We start from the raw sequence: 18838 nt of genomic DNA, 5'->3' as shown, positions 1-18838 counted from the left end.
TTCTTTAAAAGAATTATGTCCTGCCTAAACCCTACAACTTTGAAAAGGCAATGCCATATTTGGAACAAGCTTATCTTCTAAGGGGTGGAAGGGAAGAGATTGATAAATACTATATTCAGCTTAAAGTATTTTATAAGATGCTAAATAAGATGAAATTGATTATAAGCTAGAGTATCCAAAGAGGCCTCAATATATTTTAAAAGCAAAATCAAAGCCAGATAGGCAAGTGGGTTTGTATTTTTGTGGTGCATTTATGAATGCTTTTGTATAGAGTAGGTTCATTTACATATAAAGTGAGTTTTGGGTTCCGAACCAACATTTTTAAAGCAATTATTAATCACGTATGCCAAAAAAGCAGTTTCTGGTCTGTTTTTTGGCTGTTCTGTTGCTTAGTATGCCAGTCATCAAATGCCTTTGTCAGAGAGGGTTAGAGCTTTTATTTCACTTCTCCTCTTTCACAATTGCTTGAAAGGTAGTAATAGGTAAACATCTAAGATTATAAGCTTCAGGGGTGCCTAGCTGCCTTAGGCGGTGGAGCACGTGACTCTTGATCTTGGGGTCATTAGTTCAAGCTGTAGAGCCTCCTTAAAAAAAAATTATTAGCCTGAGATTTTTTTTTTTTAAATACCTTTTAAGAAAAGCACACTTGCATATTTTCTAAGATATACAGAAATGTTTTCAGTTTCTCAAAACACAGATATTTTTTCCTCGAAGAATTTACCATACCTAAAAATGGAGAATTTGGCTCCAAGATTAACTTTTCTTTTTGTCTTACCAGAAAATTAAAGTGAAAATGCTGTTGGCAGTCTTTTGCTGTCTTGACTTCAACACAGTAGAGAATGCTATAATGAAAATGTGGCTGAGTTTTTAATATTCTGGAATTTCATGACCACCAGCACTTGTTGTGCAGCCAAGGTAATTAAGGTAATCAAATATTTTAGTCATTAGTAGGTATGGCCTGGCTCTTAAAAGAAATCTCTGATCCTAAATTTATGCCCTGTGCCCTTTTCCTTTTTATTCTAAAAACATACTTAGTTATTCTGGCTCTTAATTTGACCAGTGAATTTTTCGCACAAAAGTTCATTTGCAAAATCTTTCTTGATGAGAAAATATGCCAAATTATAGTGTAATGAAAGAAATTGTTAGACTTCATATTGACAGGGGAGGGAGGAGAGACAGACAGACGGGTGAGATGGAAGAAGAGAGATATGGTTGCATCCTTACCATTTGGTAGACAAGAAAACTTGGGGTGTTAGGAACTTCACAGAGAAGAGTAACTTATTTAGGTCATCCATCTATTAAGTATTAGCACAATGCTGGTCTACCAGTCCACACTGCAGATGCTGTGCTCTTTTCGTGTACTCTTAATTTTTTTATTTTTAAAGATTGTATTTATTTATTTGACACATAGAGAGCACAAGCAGAGGGAGTGGCAGGCAGAGGGAGAGGGAGAAGCAGGTTCCCTGCTGAACAGGGAGCCCAATGCAGGGCTCTATCTCAGGACATGACCTGAGCTGAAGGCAGATGCTTAATAGGCTGAGTCACCCCCCCTCCCCCGCGCCCCTTCCTGTGCTTTTCTTACTTGTTGAGGCCCAGTCTCATAGCAATAATGAAATTATTTTTGTAGCCACTCCTTTTCAATGTGGTAGTATAATTTTTAACCATTAAATCAATGTTGTAAATTCAGTATCTCATTCTAGAAGTTCTTAGGTTGAGAGAATTATGAAAGTGGACACATCTATTAACTGCTCTGATGTAAGGTATTTTTTGTGTACCTTAACTAAACTGTTTACCTGTTTCTTTACCAAAAAATAGGAGTAATTTACCCGTAACAGAAGTGGCATGGAAATGTGATTTTAATGTAGGTAGCATTCACAGCATCCTCAAGTCTTTCTAAGGAAATGCATGGATCATACTGAAGTTCCTATTGGCAGATAGGTGGAGGTAACCCTCTTATGGGTCATTTAAGAGATCAGAAAAGTGGATGTTACAGCTTTATTTGGTTCCCTGGTGAGACATGTGACATTAAAGATTGTCATCTCCTCCCACCACCCCCTTTTTAAAATCTAGTCATTCTCTCCCAGCTCTCATGCCCTGCAGCCATCCTTTTGGCTCTGATAATTACTTGATTTTTTTTTTTTTTTTAAAGATTTACTTATTTGAGAGAGAGTGCAAGGGAGAGGGAGAAAGAGAATTTCAAGCGGACTCCCCATTTATTATGGAGCTCTGTATGGGGGCTTGATTTCATGACCCTGAGATCATGAACTGATCCAAAATCAAGTTGGGTGCTCAACCGACAGAGCTATCAGGTGTCCCAGAAAATTACTTCTTGATTCTAAGCAGCTACAGTCCATGAGCTCCTTGAGAACAGAGAGAAAGAGAACCCTGGTCTCTCCAGGGGGCGTTTCAGTCGATGCCATATTTACCAAGCTGTCTGTCTGGTCTGTGACCATGTCCTCTTTGTCTGGGCCTACATGAAAGAGTGTCCCAAATGCTATCTTGATACATATCCTCACTAGCAATCTTGTTTTTTTAAGCCTCCGTTTACAGGTTGATTCACAGTAGGGGAGTCATGTTCAGAAACTTTTTCCGATAGCCTGAATTTTCTTGTCTTTCATCTCTTTGCTTCTATTTATGTTCTTGGTACCTCTTCCTTGAGCTTGCACCTTCTGCATAGTTGACTCTATTATATCATCTTTGGGGCTGCAGAATAAAGTTGGAAGATTTTAAAGTTAAAGTTCCCAGAATAATGTAGTCGCCCACATTGCACATATGTCACATTTTGAGTTTACTAGTTAAGCCTCTAAATATGTGCTTTATATACAGTATGTGCAGTGTGATGACTTAGGTTGCCATGAGAACCTAAAAATTTTAGGCTTAAATTGTTCAGCAACAGACACATTTTCCCCTTATTGTCTTAGATGGAAGCTGATTTCTTCTTTTGTCTAATATACCTTTTACAAATTGAGATATTAGGCAGTGGCCATTCTCAATATATTGTCTCTTGCTAACAGGATGGGTAGCTTCTTTGATTGCCTGTTATCAGTCTTCCATGCTCTGGTTTTTTTGCTCTGTGCTTGTCTCTTACTATTTTCTTTGCTACAGGATAGAATTAGAAGTAGGATACTAGAAGCTTTTCCCTTTTAAAAAAGTGCACCTAGTATGAGAAGAACTATATAGTGGGAAATCCCTAACACACCTGAGGAATTCTGGTCTCATGTTAAGCCTCCTGAGATGAGCTATAGTGGTAATGTTTGCTTGAGAACTTTTTTTTTTTTTTAAGTGTTATAATGCTTGGAATACTGAAAAAATAAAAATAAAGTATTGTAATGTTATTCTGTCATCTGAAAACAATTCAGGTTTACTTTGAATAGAAATATGTTATTTTGAGTAATTTTTGGCCAAGGTAACTTGTTTATTTTTGACTGGGTTTAGTCATGAGGACTCCCTTTTTGGACCAGGAAGAACAAGAGATAAAAGGATGTTAGAAGTGGAACATACTTAAAAAAAAAAAAAAAAAGTGGAACATACTGTATATTGTTTAGTGTTAAATCTATTTTGGGTCATGGACCCCCTTTTGAATTCAAATCTGGTAAAAAGTTATGGACCTGTTTCCCTGTAAACAGAAGTCAAATATGACCCTTGAACAACGCAGAGATTAGGAATGTGCTGACCTGGCACAGTAGAAAACCCACTTAAAACTTTTGATCCTCCAGAAACTTTACTAATAGACTGCTGTTGACTAGGAAGCCTTACTGATAACATAAATATTTAACACATATTTTGTATCTGTATTACATACTGAATTCTTAAACTAAACTATAGAAAAAATGTTACTAAGAAAATCATAAGGAAGAGAAGATGTATTTATAGTACTATACTGTATCAAAAAAAATGAAGTAAGTGGATCTGTGCAGTTTAAACCTATGTTGTTCAAGGGTCAGCTGTGCATAAATTTACATATATATGTAAAATTTTGCACATAATATAAGGGAGTTTATGGAATATCCATGAACTATCCATGAATTCTGAATCCTTAGATACAGACTGCTGTTGTACTGTATTTCACTTGAGGAAAGGGGAAATGAGAAAGAAATAACTAGCGCAAGGCCACACTATAGGTGTTGATAGTCATTTTTTTTTTTAATATTTTATTTATTTGACAGAGTTAGAGAGCACAAGTAAGCAGAGTGTCGGAGAGGGGGAGAGAGAGAAGCAGGCTCTCTGCTGAGCAGGGAGCCCGATGTGGGGCTCGATCCCAGGACCCTGGAATCATGACCTGAGCTGAAGGCAGCTGCTTAACCAACTGAGCCACCTGGGCGCCCCTGTTGATAGTCATTTTGATTTTGAGGTTATACTGTAATCACCTTGGTATGGACAGTTGTGGTCTTTTGCATTGTGTTCTTTATTTTTACCTCCTTGTCCTCACATAAATAACCTCAGTAAAGTATGTAATAAATAATTAAAGCTGTGCAGCATATTAATTTCATAATAAATTACTTTTTGGGAAGTCAAAACAGGCTGCTCAGAAAAACTAAATACATTTAAACCACTGTGTATAATAAAGAGATTTTTAATCTCTTAAAATGTTGAACACTTGCATGTCTCTTTTGTTGGACATGAAAAGTGCCTCTGGTGCCTCTACTAGAATCCTGATGTGTTCTTTTTCAGTATATCAGACAGTGTAGACAAGGCTCTGCCTTGCACTAGGAGATCTAGGTAGTGGGATTGAGAGATCAGGTTTGCTGTCATTTAGCATTTTTTGTTCATCATCACTACATTACCTACAAGGGGCAAAGGAAAAATGTCAAAATTCCAAATGGTTAGTTTGCTGATAAAATATATTAGAACAAGTAATTATGGCAGATATGTTTTTTCTGGATAATTTGAAGAGTTTTCTTAAGTTTCAGAGAAAATGCCTTCCTGGGGGGCTTCCTAATGTATTTGTGTATTTATACCCCGTAAGCTTGGGCTCATGCACACATATATATCAGACAATTCAGTGATGGGAAGGAACAAGGCAAGGCTGTCTTCTTTGGAGCTCTCCTTCATGGCCGAATGACTGGCAGTATTTTGTAATCAAAGATCTCAGAATATATCAACATCAACATTTTTTTTTCTTTTTTTTAAGAGAGCATGGGGGTGGGTCAAGGGACAGTGGTGGGGGAGAGAGGGAGAGAAATATCATCTTACGCAGGTTCCTGCCCAGTGTGTAGCCTGTCGCAGGGCTCAGCCTCAAGACTCTGAGCATTACCTGAACCAGAATCAAGAAGAGTAGGACATTTACCTGGCTGAGCCACCAGGCCCTCCCCCCCCCCCCCTTTTTCTCCTTCTTTTAAAGGTAATGTAAAATTCCCTCAAAAGGCTAGGTAGAGATATCTGAGATACAAGAATATGATCCTGAAAGTACGGTAAGAGTGATGATGTTAGAGTGGATGCTGAGTTACGGTCTGAATTCATTTGTCTTTTTTTAGAATATATTTTCTCTGAAGTCGGCAAAAACTATACTTTTTTTTTTTTAACTTTACAGTTTTAAATTACAGACTCAAGGAATTTCAGAAATGGAGGGACCTTAGAAATCATCTAGTTCAAATACTATAACCTCATGTTTAAGATAATGGTGGGTGCCCTTAGTGGAAGTGCTGGTAGGTGGGACCTATGGAAGAACATCTAGGTCTGTCTCTCCTGTTTTTTTCTGAATTTGTATAGTGTTTATGGTTGGTACCCCACACTTTAGCACTAGTCAGATGGTATCAGCCTTTATTATCTCATGTATTAGTCTTGCCTCAGGACTAGGTATTAAGTGTTGGGAGTCAGTGATTATGGTTGTTGTTTGTACTATGGCCTTTGTAAAACTGAATAAGACAGTACTTGGTTAATACTCGATGGATTCATTACAAGCTACAGTAGGGCATCCTTTGAACCAATCAGCCATGCATTTTTTTAATCTTGGGAGAGCTCACTCTGGCCAGAAATTGAGCTTTTCATACACTTCACATTGAGATGAATCTGGATGAATGGTTCTAAGCGAAGTAATTTTTGGAAAAAAAAAAAAATATTTGGCTTCTGATTATATGAACCAGCATCTTGGGAAATTACGGTTTTAAAAATTAAATCAGAGGAGCACCTGGGTGGCTCAATTGGTTGACTCATGATTTTGATTCAGGTCCTGATCTTGGGGTCATTAGATTTAGCCCCGCATTGGGTTCCACACCTGGTGGAGGAGTCTGCTTGAGATTCTCTCCCTCTGCCCCTCCCCCTGAAATAAAAAAATAAAAGCTTTTTAAAAATTACATGAGAGGGGTGCCTGGGTGGCTCAGTGGGTTAAGCCGCTGCCTTCGGCTCGGGTCATGATCTCAGGGTCCTGGGATTGGGTCCCGCATGGGGCTCTGTGCTCAGCGGGGAGCCCGCTTCCCTCTCTCTCACTCTCTGCCTGCCTCTCTGCCTACTTGTGATCTCTCTCTGTCAAATAAATAAATAAAATCTTTTAAAAAGAAATTACATGAGAATTTATTTTGACTTGTACTATCTGCTGTCTCTTCCCTCCCTGCCCCCCACCCCGACCCTAAAACATAGTCTTAAAGTTGGAATGAGATCTTGATTCTGAAAACAGCAAAGGGCCAGTGAAGGTTTAGGGTGTTCACACAAATGGGAAATAACCTTTTTTCTCATGTTCAGTTTAATAATCTAAATGATAAATTAAGCCTCACGGCTACTGTTGATCTAGTGAGAATCTGACCTAGTAAAGTTTCACACTGTCTTTTCTGTTTCCATGCTGGGGGATTCTTGGTGTAAGTGACTGAGATTATTGCGAAGTTCCTTGACTGAAATAGAATCTCTCAAACCCTTCTTCAAGTACCAGCCTGTGTGTTTCTGGTTTTTGTCTGGAGCATGTGAGCAGAATGCATGTGTGTGAGATAATTGGGCTTTTACTAATGGCCCCCTTTCAGCAACCATGTATGGGTAAAGCTGTTCAGATCCCTGCTCCTCCCTCTCTGAGCACGGAGCAGAATCTGTTCTGCTGAAGCTGCTGTTCCACTTTTCAGCTTTCTATATTTGTACAGCAACAGCAGGAGCAGCCCACTAGCTAGGCGGCGTAGCTGCCCTGTGCACCCATATTGGCTCAGGCCTGAGCAGGGCATGCAGTTTGTGTTCTTAACGTGCGTCCATCTGTCTGTCTGTGTACATTTCTGTGGAGGCCTGAGGTTTTCGAGTGAAAGAGGTGATCTGTTTGTCTTTTCTGTTTTGTCAATTTTAAATTGTAGAGAATGTTTCAGGATCTTGGGGATGGGACAAGGAGGCAAAATTTGTATTATTTAATGAAGTATGTTTTAGGGAGGAAAGCCAAACTGGTAAAAATACAGGGTCAGAAATGGTCTTTGGGTTCTTTTAGAAACTTACCTTTTCAAAGAAATAGTCTTTTTTTTTTTCCTTTTATTTTTTACTGATGTCAAAGATCAGTTCTTCGGGGTAGAAATGAATTCCTTGTTTGGCACACAAATTTCCTGATACAAAATTTGAGTAGAAAAGACTGAGACACCTCCACCTCCTTAAGAAACGATTTTGTACACATCTTTTTGGAAGAGGATGTAGTAGGAGCTAAGTCACTTAACGCAGCTCTTTGCTGGGAAAGGAACTGTGGGAAGTGCCCTGTTTTGGGCTTTGTAGCTAGTGTCCTATGCTGTGTTGGGTGGATTCAGAGTGCTTTGTAAAGTTTGGCCTTACAGAGGGCTTGCAATGTTTTTTGGTGTCATGTCTATTTAAGGAATAGTAGGGGATGTGACATGTAGACAGATTTCAGGCTATTTTCAAAGAGTATTGGGTTCGTTACTCTGTTTTTAAAGGATCACCTTCTTGGTTTGTTATGAGATACTCTATGTAGAAATAAATTCTTCACTTTTGATCAACTTTGGTCTAAATTTAAGTTTGTTTCTTTGTTTTACACTTTCCTTTTACTCCCCTCCCCCACCATGAGTCATAAGCATGCAGAGTTGGGAATAGAACTTGTCAGCTGAGTAAGGATGAGACAGTTCTCTGCACATATTTGTTTGCTGTGGCCGATGAAGAGAGAAAGGGACTAAATGCTGGAGAAACACAGTTCCCTGAGGCAGCTTTTTCCTATGGCTGTGTGGTATGGTTGGAGAGTTCATGTGACTATTTGCTGATAGATTCTGGCTTTGAATCACTTTAGGAATCTGTTTAGTGACTTGTCCATTGTTGGCTTTGGCATATGTATTTGTTTAGAGTTTGAGACCTGATGAGGAGCCTCTGGTAGGTCCTGCATACTTAATGATTTTCTAAAATTCTGTTAAGTGTGGCTTTAAATTGGCTTTCCCCTCCCTCTCTTGGCAGCTATTAGTGCCCATCTCATTTTACCATCCTGATGTTTTCCCATTTATACTATGAATCACTATACACCCTCTGTCAGGGCTGTCGTTGGAGATTAAAATCAGTGGCAGCTTTTTGATTTTAGAGCTTAACTTCAGTAAAGGACACTGGCTACCATGTCTCAATTTATGTTTTCCCTTTGTTTTTGATATTTTAAGAAATATGTATATATAATTTCCCTGGTCTCGTTTTATTTATTTATTTTTTTTCAGTGCATGTATTTTGAAAGCTTCCACAATTTTTGGAGGGTATGATGGAGGTAATAAATGTTACAAATAAATAAGTAAATGCTCTTAGTACAAGTGGTTCAGGGTGCCTGGGTGGCTCAGTTGTTAAGTCTCTGCCTTCCGCTTAGGTCATGATCACAGGGTTCTGGGATGGAGCCCCACATTGGGCTCAGTGGGAAGCCTGCTTCTTTTTCTCTCACTGCCCCTGCTTGTATTTCCCTCTCTCACTGTGTCTCTGTGAAATAATAAATAAAATCTTTAAAAAGGGGGAAAAAAAAAAGATGTTCAGTATTTCCTAATGAAGATTATGCTTAAACCGGTTGCTAACAGTCATAGTTGGAGGTTGAAGATGGGTCAGCCAGTCATTGCTTTCTTACCTTTTCTTTTTTTCCCCTTAAAGTACGCTCCACTCCCAGTGTGGAGCCCAACATGGGGCTTGAACTCACGACCTTGAGATCAAGGCCTGAGCTATTGAACAAGAGTCAGACGTCTAACTGACTGAGCCACCCAGGTGTTCCAATAGTCCACCTTTTCTTATTCATTCATTTATTTATTTATTTATTTATAAGATTTTATATATTTATTTGACAGAGACACAGTGAGAGAGGGAAATACAAGCATGGGGAGTGCGAGACAGAGAAGCAGGCTTCCCACTGAGCAGGGAGCCTGATGTAGGGCTCTATCCCAGGACTCTGGAGGATCATGATCTTAGCTGAAGGCAGCTGCTTGATGGCTGAGCCACCCAGGCGCCCCAACAACCCACCTTTTTAAAGATTTTATTTATTGATTTGGCAGAGAGAGAGAGAGCACAGTAGGCAGAAGACAGATGGTGGCGGGGGGGGGGGGGAGCAGGCTCCCTGCTGAGCAGAAAGCCTGATGTGGGACTTGATCCCAGGACCCTGGGATCATAACCTGAGCTGAAGGCAGAGACTTAACCCACTGAGCCACCCAGGCGCCCCAGCCCACCTTTTAATAAAAATATTTCTGTAGAGTCTTAGGTATTCCATTCTGTAAAGATAAAATTATCTTGTTAAAGAGTAAAACTTCCGGGACTCATCCTTTTTCAGTATAGGCACCAGCATTAGTGTCTGTTCATGATAGCAAACATTGATTGAGCACTTTGTGTGTGCCAGGTGCTGTTCTAAATGCCTTATGTATGTAAATCCCTCAATTCTAACAAATACCCTATAAAGCAGATACTGTCATATAGACAGTTTTCCACGTGAAGAAGCAGGTATAACAAAGTTAAACAGTTTGTCCCTGGTTTTCCTGGCTAGTAAGCAGAAAAATTGGGCTTATAAAGTGGTGGTGTGACTCCAGTGTCTGAATGTAGGGCATGTTATAAGGTTTATAGTAAATACTTGTTTATTAATTTTATTAACATATATGGAATATTTGGGATTATTGAATTATGAATTAGTCTAACCCATCTTAATTTTAGGATTTCCTTATGAAAATGATTATGACTTTGGTTTTGCAGCTCTCTGTCAGCTAACTCATTTATTGATGATAAAAAGCTACAAAGCAAATGGCAAGTTCATGGAGTATCCCCAGAATTACCAGTTTAATCTCTGCTAGTGTCTGCCTGTTTACTGAAGATATTGGAAGCAGAATTAACTTCAGCTTCTTTAACTCTTGTTACCTGCCCTTCATATCATCAGGAGATGTTTTGACGGGGAGTATGAGAAGAGGGGGGATCGGCAGGTTTTGCCTCATCCATTAACTGATCTCTGTGAGTGTAACTGGGTAATAGGGAGATCTGTTCAAAAAGAATGATGATGGGAGAATTATTGGTGGGCTGAGTAATTTCAGTGGAGGGTAGCAAAAATGTTACTCTTTTCTAGACAGTGTGATTGAATAGCACAAAAATTGGAGATAGACGGGGAAATAGGAATTGGGTCTCCTGAGACGTTTTAGTCTTTCTCAGATTGATGGCAGATTTTCCCTTGGCATGTACGCTTTTCCTTGGGTGTATGCTGTCCTTTGTGGTTCTTGTTCTTTTTTGTGTGTAAGTCATGTTTTCTGAACAAGACTAAAAACTCATTAAGGACAGGGATTGGGCCTTTTTTGTGACCTCTCCTAGTTCTCAGTTTATATAGAGGATGTTTTCTATATGCATTTTTGATTGACAGAGTTCCCATTTTATGAAGAGCTTGTTTTTTAAAAACTGAAGTCAAAGTACTTCAAGTTTAATTTTGTGGAACAGTGGGTTTTTTTTTTTTTTTAAATAGTGATTTGAAGGAGGTGAAGATCATATAAATGGATATTTAAATGTGAGGAACACTTTTAGGAGCACAGTTCAAGAGTGATGAAAGCATGATAATTGGAAGTCACTTTTTTAAAAAGTGACAGTATTAAGGAGATATTTAGAATTTGCCCCAGGGCTGTGTATCCTTTGGGATGAATCAAGCTATGCGAAACTGATTCGCTGAAGCAGAGGTGTAAGTTTTGTATTCTCTGGCAGATAACCTAGCCATCTCAGAAAGCATCTCCACAGCAAAATTGTTTTGTAGGATTGTGGTGTTAAGAACAGAAAGATTAAATAAAGTTTACTGCTATTTAGCAAAACAAAATAAACTTCCCGAGACAAGACCATATGGAAGCATCCTGCTTGAGTGCCCATGTGTTTGGGGTGAGGTTGGGGCAGATGGTACAGGCAGGGTTCTTGGCTTCTTGGTCAAGGGTTTTGGAGATGATGGAAGGTAGATGCTAGGTGCTGAGGAGGGGCTGTTGTATGTCATGTGTATTGGGCCTGTCTGCCTAAGAGTTGGGAGTGAGCTCAGTGAAATGATCTTGATGTTTGGGTAGTGTGGGAGTAAGGTAAGGGGAAAGGATGACTTGGAGTGATACCTGCAATTTGATCTTAACCTCCCTCAGAGATTAGGGAGGGAGAGACAAGATACGGTGTGAGAAACAAGATTCCAGATCCCTGGCCTCTTCTGTTCTCTAGAGCCTTTAAGCACCGATATTGCAGGACTGTAGGATTTTTCTGTTTAAGCTTGAAGCTGATTTGATTCCTTTTTGAGATACTAGGCCAAAAGCTGTATTTATAGAACTTGTTTTGACATATTATCTCACCCTGTCCCTTGCCTTTCTTACTGGAAGCCAGCTAATGTTGCACTCTGCCTGGCAGGAAAGGTTGATTGAAGAAAATGTACACATAGATATACAGCTGAGTGATTGAAAATAGCTCCAAACTTTGTAAATAGGCCAGCCATAAGGTTTACAGTCCAAGCTGTGTGAACATCAGTTGAGTTGCTGGGATAATTTCAAATGGTATAATGTCCTTGCCTCACTCACATGTGGTGTGGATGCTGCTTTACCTGGACAATGGCTTTTTCCACACAGAAGTTTCAGACAGAGCAGGAGAAAATGCAAAACAAAGTGTTTGTTTTGGAATAGAATAGGAGTTGGGATTTTTCTTTTTTTTCTTTTTTTTTTTTTTTTTTTTTAAAGACTTCATTTATTCACTTGACAGAGAGAAATCACAAGTAGGCAGAGAGGCAGGCAGAGAGAGAGAGAGGAGGAAGCAGGCTCCCTGCCGAGCAGAGAGCCCGATGCGGAACTCGATCCCAGGACCCTGAGATCATGACCCGAGCCGAAGGCAGCGGCTTAACCACTGAGCCACCCAGGCGCCCGGGATTTTTCTTTACTGTGTTCCTCATAGTTTCAAATTTTCTTTAATAGTTGTAGAATAGGTATTCTACAAATATTCCATATTCAAACAATTCAGCCAATATTCCACTTCTGTAGCCTTGTTAACAGTTTCTTTTCTATCCTTCCAGACCGATTTTGTTCCTGTACAAGCCATGTGTAATTTCTTTCTTACTGTGTAAATATAATCTTGATCAGTGCTTAATGTAGTGTATTGGAATTGCCTTAGTCTTTTTTATAGCTGAGGCATTCCATTGCAGTGCAGCACCCAGCTGATGGACATGTATGTTTCCAATGTTTGCTAATATAAACAAAGTTCACATTAACGCCCCTTTGCATGCTTTGTGTACATCAGATACAAGTGTATTTGAAGGCTGTATTTCTAAAATTGGGATAGCTGGATTCCTGGGGCATGTGCTGTTTTCATTATTGAGAAGATACTTGAGATCCTTTTTTATATTTTGCAATACTACCCACTAACGGATGTTACTAGTGGACGGAAAGATCTTAGTGCAGTGACGGTCACACTACCACCCCAGTTACTTGAATGAACATGTATAACCTGAAATGGAAAATTTAAGAAACCTTCTTGGGACAAATTTAATGATCAAATCCAACAATCTTTATTGTTGGTGAAGAGGCCAATTGTCCAGAGTAGGGAAGTCCAATATCTTTTCTACTCTCAGAATGTTAGTTTTACCTGTTTATGATCTCTGCTGATTAGAAAAACATTTGTGGTCTGTGGCTCATTCAGCCCTCTCTTAAAACAACCCAGATGGATACTGTGAGACCATTTCGTCATCAGAATTAGCTGCAAGTAATTATGTTTTCTGAGGTTTATTTTTTTATTATTATTTTTAAAGATTTTATCTATTTGCCGGGGTGGGGGATGGACACAAGCAGGGGGAGTTGGAGAGGGAGAAGCAGGCTCCCCACTGAATAGGGATCCCACTGCGGGTCTTGATCCCAGGATCCTGGGGTCATGACCTGAACTGAAAGCAACCACCTAACGACTGAGCCACCCAGGCATCCCTGATATCTGAATTTTAATAATCACCTCAGAAAATAAAAACAGGGACACCTGGGTGGCTCGGTGGGCTATAAAGCCTCTGCCTTTGGCTTAGGTCATGATCACAGGGTCCTGGGATTGAGCCCTGCATTGGGCTCTCTGCTCAGCGGGGAGCCTGCTCCTCCCCCACCCCCCACCCCCACCCTGCCTCTCTGCCTACTTGTGATCTCTGTCAAATAAATAAAGAAAATCTTTTGGGGCACCTGGGTGGCTTGGTGGGGTAAGCCTCTGCCTTCGGCTCAGGTCATGATCTCAGGGTCCTGGGATCAAGCGAGCCTCCGAATTGGGCTCTCTGCTTGGCGGGGAACCTGCTTCCTCCTCTCTCTCTGCCTGCCTCTCTGCCTACTTGTGATCTCTGTCTGTCAAATAAATAAATAAAATCTTTTTTAAAAAAATCTTTTAAAAAAATAAATTAAAACAAAGTAGTATTTGAAACCCCCCCCCCCCACCACAAAAAAGCATTTTACAGACTGATTTATTTTACCAAATAGAGTGCTGTGACTGCAGAAAGTACAAGCCTCACTGGTTGGTGGTGAAACTTGGGTGACTTAATCCGTTTTCTTTACTTTTGTTCCCTTGTTTGAAAAATGGGAGTGAAAATTCTAAAGAATCTCCTGAGTGCTCAGAAAAATAATTATAAAGTCATTTCCAGAAGGTTATGCATTAGAGAACTGAGTCTTTAGAGACATCAAGATTATAAGGTAATTTTAAAAGTGACTCTGACAGTGTTTTAGAAAAAAATTAGTCACATTCTGCCTACATGGTACCAACATATGGTGCAGCCCTGATGAGCTGCACAAGTGGGCTGAAATCAAAATGCATTTGGAGAGAAGAGCAGTAGTGACTCACTAGATGAGACAGATTTGGCCTTATGGCAGGGCCGGGAAACTAAGGCGGAACTGGTGGTCTTAGAACATGCCAAATTTGAGCAGTAATGCATGAGTATTATGGGAAAGTAGAATGAACCCTTGTGTTTGGATTAGATGCTTTGTCCAGGGTCTCAGTTGTTGTAGCTGGGCCCCATCTGTGTCTGTAGAGCCCTTTCTCCACACTGAGGGGAATTTTTGCTGCCTCTGGACTTCTGTGTACATGGTTCCCTGTGTCTTTGAAGGTAGAAGCCACTAGGCAAATATTTAACATTGATAGGCCTGGAACATTGGGTTCAAACTAGAAAGATACATAAAAGAGTTAGCAGTTCTGCCCAAAGAAAGCTGCACCCTAGCTTGGCTACCATATGTAAATTGCTGCTGCTACATCTAGCAGTTTGTTGCCCAGCACTGCCAGGGAAACAGGAGGGGCTAAAGGCAGAGTGAGAGTCCTGCACCCCACTTCATCCCCCAATAGAGAGCTGTATGGGGAAGAGAAGGGGAATACTTAATGGGGATTTGAGAATTGCTTTGAGGGTATAGGCATTTGGGGATGATGGAGGAACAGAGGTGGTTTTTTTGTTTGCTTTTTGGTAGTGGGCTCCATACCCAGTGCAGAACCCAATGCAGGGCTTGAACTCACAACTCTGAAACTAAGACCTGAGCTGACACCAAGAGTTGGACACTTAAACTGAGCCACCCGGCTGTCCCAGGAACAGAGATTTTTATTTTATTTTTATTTTTTTAAAATATTTTATTTATTTGTTTGACAGACGGAGATCAGAAGCAGGCAGAGAGAGAGGAGGAAGCAGGTTCCCTGCTGAGCAGAGAGCCCTACTCGGGACTCGATCCCAGAGCCCTGGGATCATGACCTGAGCCAAAGGCAGAGGCTTTAACCCACTGAGCCACCCAGGTGCTGCAGAACAGAGATTTTTAAAAATGTATATTTGCATTCCCTATATGCCTCTCCTGATCACCTCCGAAAATGGGATGCCTCTTACTTAGATATGTATATAAGCATATGGAAAGATAACTAAACAGGAGATGAGATGGCAGATCAGGATTTTTTAAAAAAGATTTCTCTATTTTATTTTCTTTTTTTTTTTTTCAAAGATTTATTTTAGAGAGAGAGAGAGCTAGTGAGCACATGAGTGGGGGGAGGGGGAGAGAGAGAGAAGCAGACTCCCTACTGAGAGTATAGAGCCCAGCATGGGGCTTGATCCTAGGAGATCACAACCTGAGCCTCAAGACCTAAGCCAAATCAAGGGTCAAGATGATTAACTGACTGAGCCACGCCCCTCTGTTTATTTGGCGGGGGGGGGGGGGGGGAGGCGGCAGAGGGAGGGAGAGTCCTAAGCAGACCCTGTACCTAGTGCGAAGCCAAATGTGGGGCTTGATCCCATGACTCTGAGACGATGACCTGAGCAGAAACCAGGAGTAGGACACTTAACCAAATGCACTATCCAGGCACCCAAAGATGGTAGATCAGAGAAAATAAGAACCAATAGCCCAACTCCAACCCCTTTAGTGTACTACTTTTTTTTTTTTTTTTAAGATTTTATTTATTTATTTGACAGAGAGACCATAAGTAGGCAGGCAGAGAGAGAGAGGGAAGCAGGCCCCCTGGTGAGCAGAGAGCTGGATTCGATGCGGGGCTCTAACCGAGGACTCCCAGGACTCCGGGATCATGACCTGAGCTGAAGGCAGAGGTTTAACCCATTGAGTCACCCAGGCGTCCCCCCCCCCTTTTTTTTTTTTTTTTTTTTTTTTTTTTTAAGATTTTATTTATTTATTTGACAGAGAGAAACCACAAGTAGATGGAGAGGCAGGCAGATAGAGAGAGAGGGAAGCAGACTCTCTGCTGAGCAGAGAGCCCGATGCGGGACTCGATCCCAGGACTCCGAGATCATGACCCGAGCCGAAGGCAGCAGCTCAACCCACTGAGCCACCCAGGCGCCCCCCCCCCCCTTTTTAAAAGTAATCTCTACATCCAACGTGGGGCTCCAGTTTACAACCCTGAGATGAAGAGTTGTATACTCTATCAACTGAGGCAGCCAGGTGTCCCCAGTTTAAGAATCTTGATGAAAAAGAAACGTTTTAAAAATTGTTGCCATGTTGCACAGTAATACTAATACTGAACTGTACACCTAAATGAGTTGAGATAGTAACTTTTATGTATGTGTTTTTGACCACATTTTTTTTTTAAAGATTTTATTTATTTATTTGCCAGAGAAAGAGGGTGAGGACGTGCACACGTGGGGAGTCGCAGGCAGAGGGAGAAGCAGACTCCCTGCTGATTGCGGATCCCTGTTCAGCACTCTGTCCCAGAACCCTGGGATCATGACCTGAACCAAAGGCACACGCTTAACTGACTGAGCCACCCAGGTGCCCCTGACCACAATTTTTTAAAGCTGGGAAAGAATTATTACCACTAAAGAGTGCATACTGGCTGTTGGAGAAGGAATTGAGATTGAGATCTGTTTTATAAATTCTCTGCTAGGGTCAGGAAAAGGAACACACATTGATAATTCCATCAATAAAGAGTCAGAGGCCCCACACCTGAGCCTGAATCATGGAAATGGTAGCCACAAAACAAGTGTCACAAGGGGGATAAAAAGATTTTTGTAGAGCCCATAGAAAAAGTGTTAGGTTTTATCCCTGCTAACTTAGGTCAGAACTAAGCCTGATGTAGTTCTTGACCTGTACTCTTCACATCAAGCAAAATTACAGTGGAAGGAGATGCTCTGGGAATGAGTGACTACCAGGGAATTTAGTGTGTGCTTCAGTGTATCTCTTTTTTTTTTTTTTTTTAAAGATTTTTATTTATTTGACAGAGAGAGGGGCAAGCAGAGAGAGAGAGAGAGAGAGAGAGAGAGAGAGAGAGAGAGATGGGAGGAAGCCATCTCCCTGCAGAGCAGAGAGCCCAATGCAGGGCTCGATCCTAGGACCCTGGGATCATGACCTGAGCCGAAGGCAGAGGCTTTAATGCATTGAGCCACCTAGGCGCCCCTCAGTGAATCTCTTTAATCCACCTAACTACCCCAGGATTACAGAGAAGGGAAACAATTAACAGTTAAACATTTCTCTGCAGTCATTCAGTCCTGGGTCCACCTGTTGTTACTGAGTGCTCTCAGGCAATTTATTTCATGTGATACTAGACTCTCCCTACAGTTAGTTGTGATGTATGATCCTGGATGAGAATCTGGTGGTAATTGTAGGGACATTGGAGTACTAGGCAAACTGTTGAGTTTTAGCCCCAGACCCTGGTGGAGTTTTGCATCATGATGAACTGGGCTAGCCAGGAAAGCTTCCCATTTGATCTTTTTATCTGGTTACTTGGCTTTCTGGGATATGTGGGTAAGAGGACATGTAGTTTCCCAGTGCACTAAGCCCAAACTTTTTATTGAATTCACCACATAATGGAAAAAAGAAAGAAGCAAGAGTATTGCAAAGCAGTTTAAAAGGTAACAGACATTTTTTAAAAGAGCAGCTTTTCTAAGTAATTTCTATTGTTTCTTTCCTCTTCCATTTAGAAATTTGTACAGTGCCTTGGTGTTGTATTTAGGGCATCCATCTGGTTCCTTTGGAGGTAATTTTACAGGTGAGGAAGCTGACACCGGGAGATACTGATGAACTTACCCAGAGTCACACATCTACTGATTAATGGCAGGAGGTTTTCACTAGTCTTAACTATATTTCTCTTGTGACGATTGAAACTTTGGGTATTTACCTGCTTAGATTTGCCTTAGATAAATAATCAGACTCAACTATATGGTCCTCCATATTTAATGGTCTTTTCTGTGATTTGTGTGCATGATCTTCCTTGTGGACAGTTTTAACCGGAGTCAGCTTTTGACCCAAGGGTTGAACTGCTTGACTATATATTCCAACTTCTTCATTGCCTGGATTCATGTGATCTTGAGAATTACTTTATTTGTGTCTTTCCTTATCTGTAAATGGAGATAGGCTATGTATGAGGTTAAATACATAGTACCCAAAACACCACATGGCATAGAGTAAGTGTTCAGAAAATATCAGCTCTTAAAATTATTGCTACTTCATAAATGTCTGGACATTTCTACCTACTTCCAGGTGATAAGGTTTACAATTTTTTTAAAGTAAGCTCTGTGTCAGATGTGGGGCTTCAGCTCATGACCTAGAGATAAAGAGTTGTGTGCTCTACCAGCTGAGCTAATCAGGTGCTCCAAGGTTTAGAAATTTTTTAAAAAAGATTTTATTTATTTATTTGACAGATACCACAAGTCAGCAGAGAGGCAGGCAGAGACAGAGAGAGGGGGAGCAGGCTCCCTGCCAAGCAGAGAACCAGCTGCGGGGCTAGATCTCAGGATCCTGGGATCATGACCTGAGCCGAAGGCAGAGGCTTCAACCCACTGAGCCACCCAAGCGCCCCCCACGGTTTAGAAAATTTAAATACTATATTCTATCAACTCTGGGATGTACACATTTATTACCATTGATGGCATTGGAAATTCCTTGATTTCTGGTAACTTATTAGATTCTAAAGATAGAAAAATCTGTTCAAAAAACAATTCAGTTCAAAGTTGGATAAAAATTGGTGAATTATCTATTGTTTTGAATTATCCAGGCCTATTTTTGTATCTCCCAGGAGACCT

The 18838-nt window shown here is 40.6% G+C and overlaps 1 protein-coding gene across 11 annotated transcripts in view; it reads left to right on the top strand.

Annotated features, from left to right (window-relative positions):
• CELF1 (CUGBP Elav-like family member 1) overlaps positions 1–18838 on the top strand; it is a 75300-nt gene that overhangs the window by 17712 nt on the left and 38750 nt on the right. The window contains exon 2 of one of the 11 annotated variants that reach the window (XM_059142200.1): positions 17738–17805. The exons of 9 other annotated variants lie outside the window; for them this stretch is intronic. The gene's annotated coding sequence lies outside the window, so the exon portion shown is untranslated. Of the gene's footprint in view, positions 1–794; positions 916–17737; positions 17806–18838 lie in introns of those variants that run through there. One more of the 11 variants, XM_059142215.1, reaches the window with a different exon arrangement.

This window comes from Mustela lutreola, chromosome 1 (genome assembly GCF_030435805.1).
Source record: "Mustela lutreola isolate mMusLut2 chromosome 1, mMusLut2.pri, whole genome shotgun sequence".
In the NCBI taxonomy this organism is placed as follows: Eukaryota; Metazoa; Chordata; class Mammalia; order Carnivora; family Mustelidae; genus Mustela; species Mustela lutreola.
Note: the sequence above shows the minus strand (reverse complement) of the source record. Positions and strands in the feature narration are given on the sequence as shown.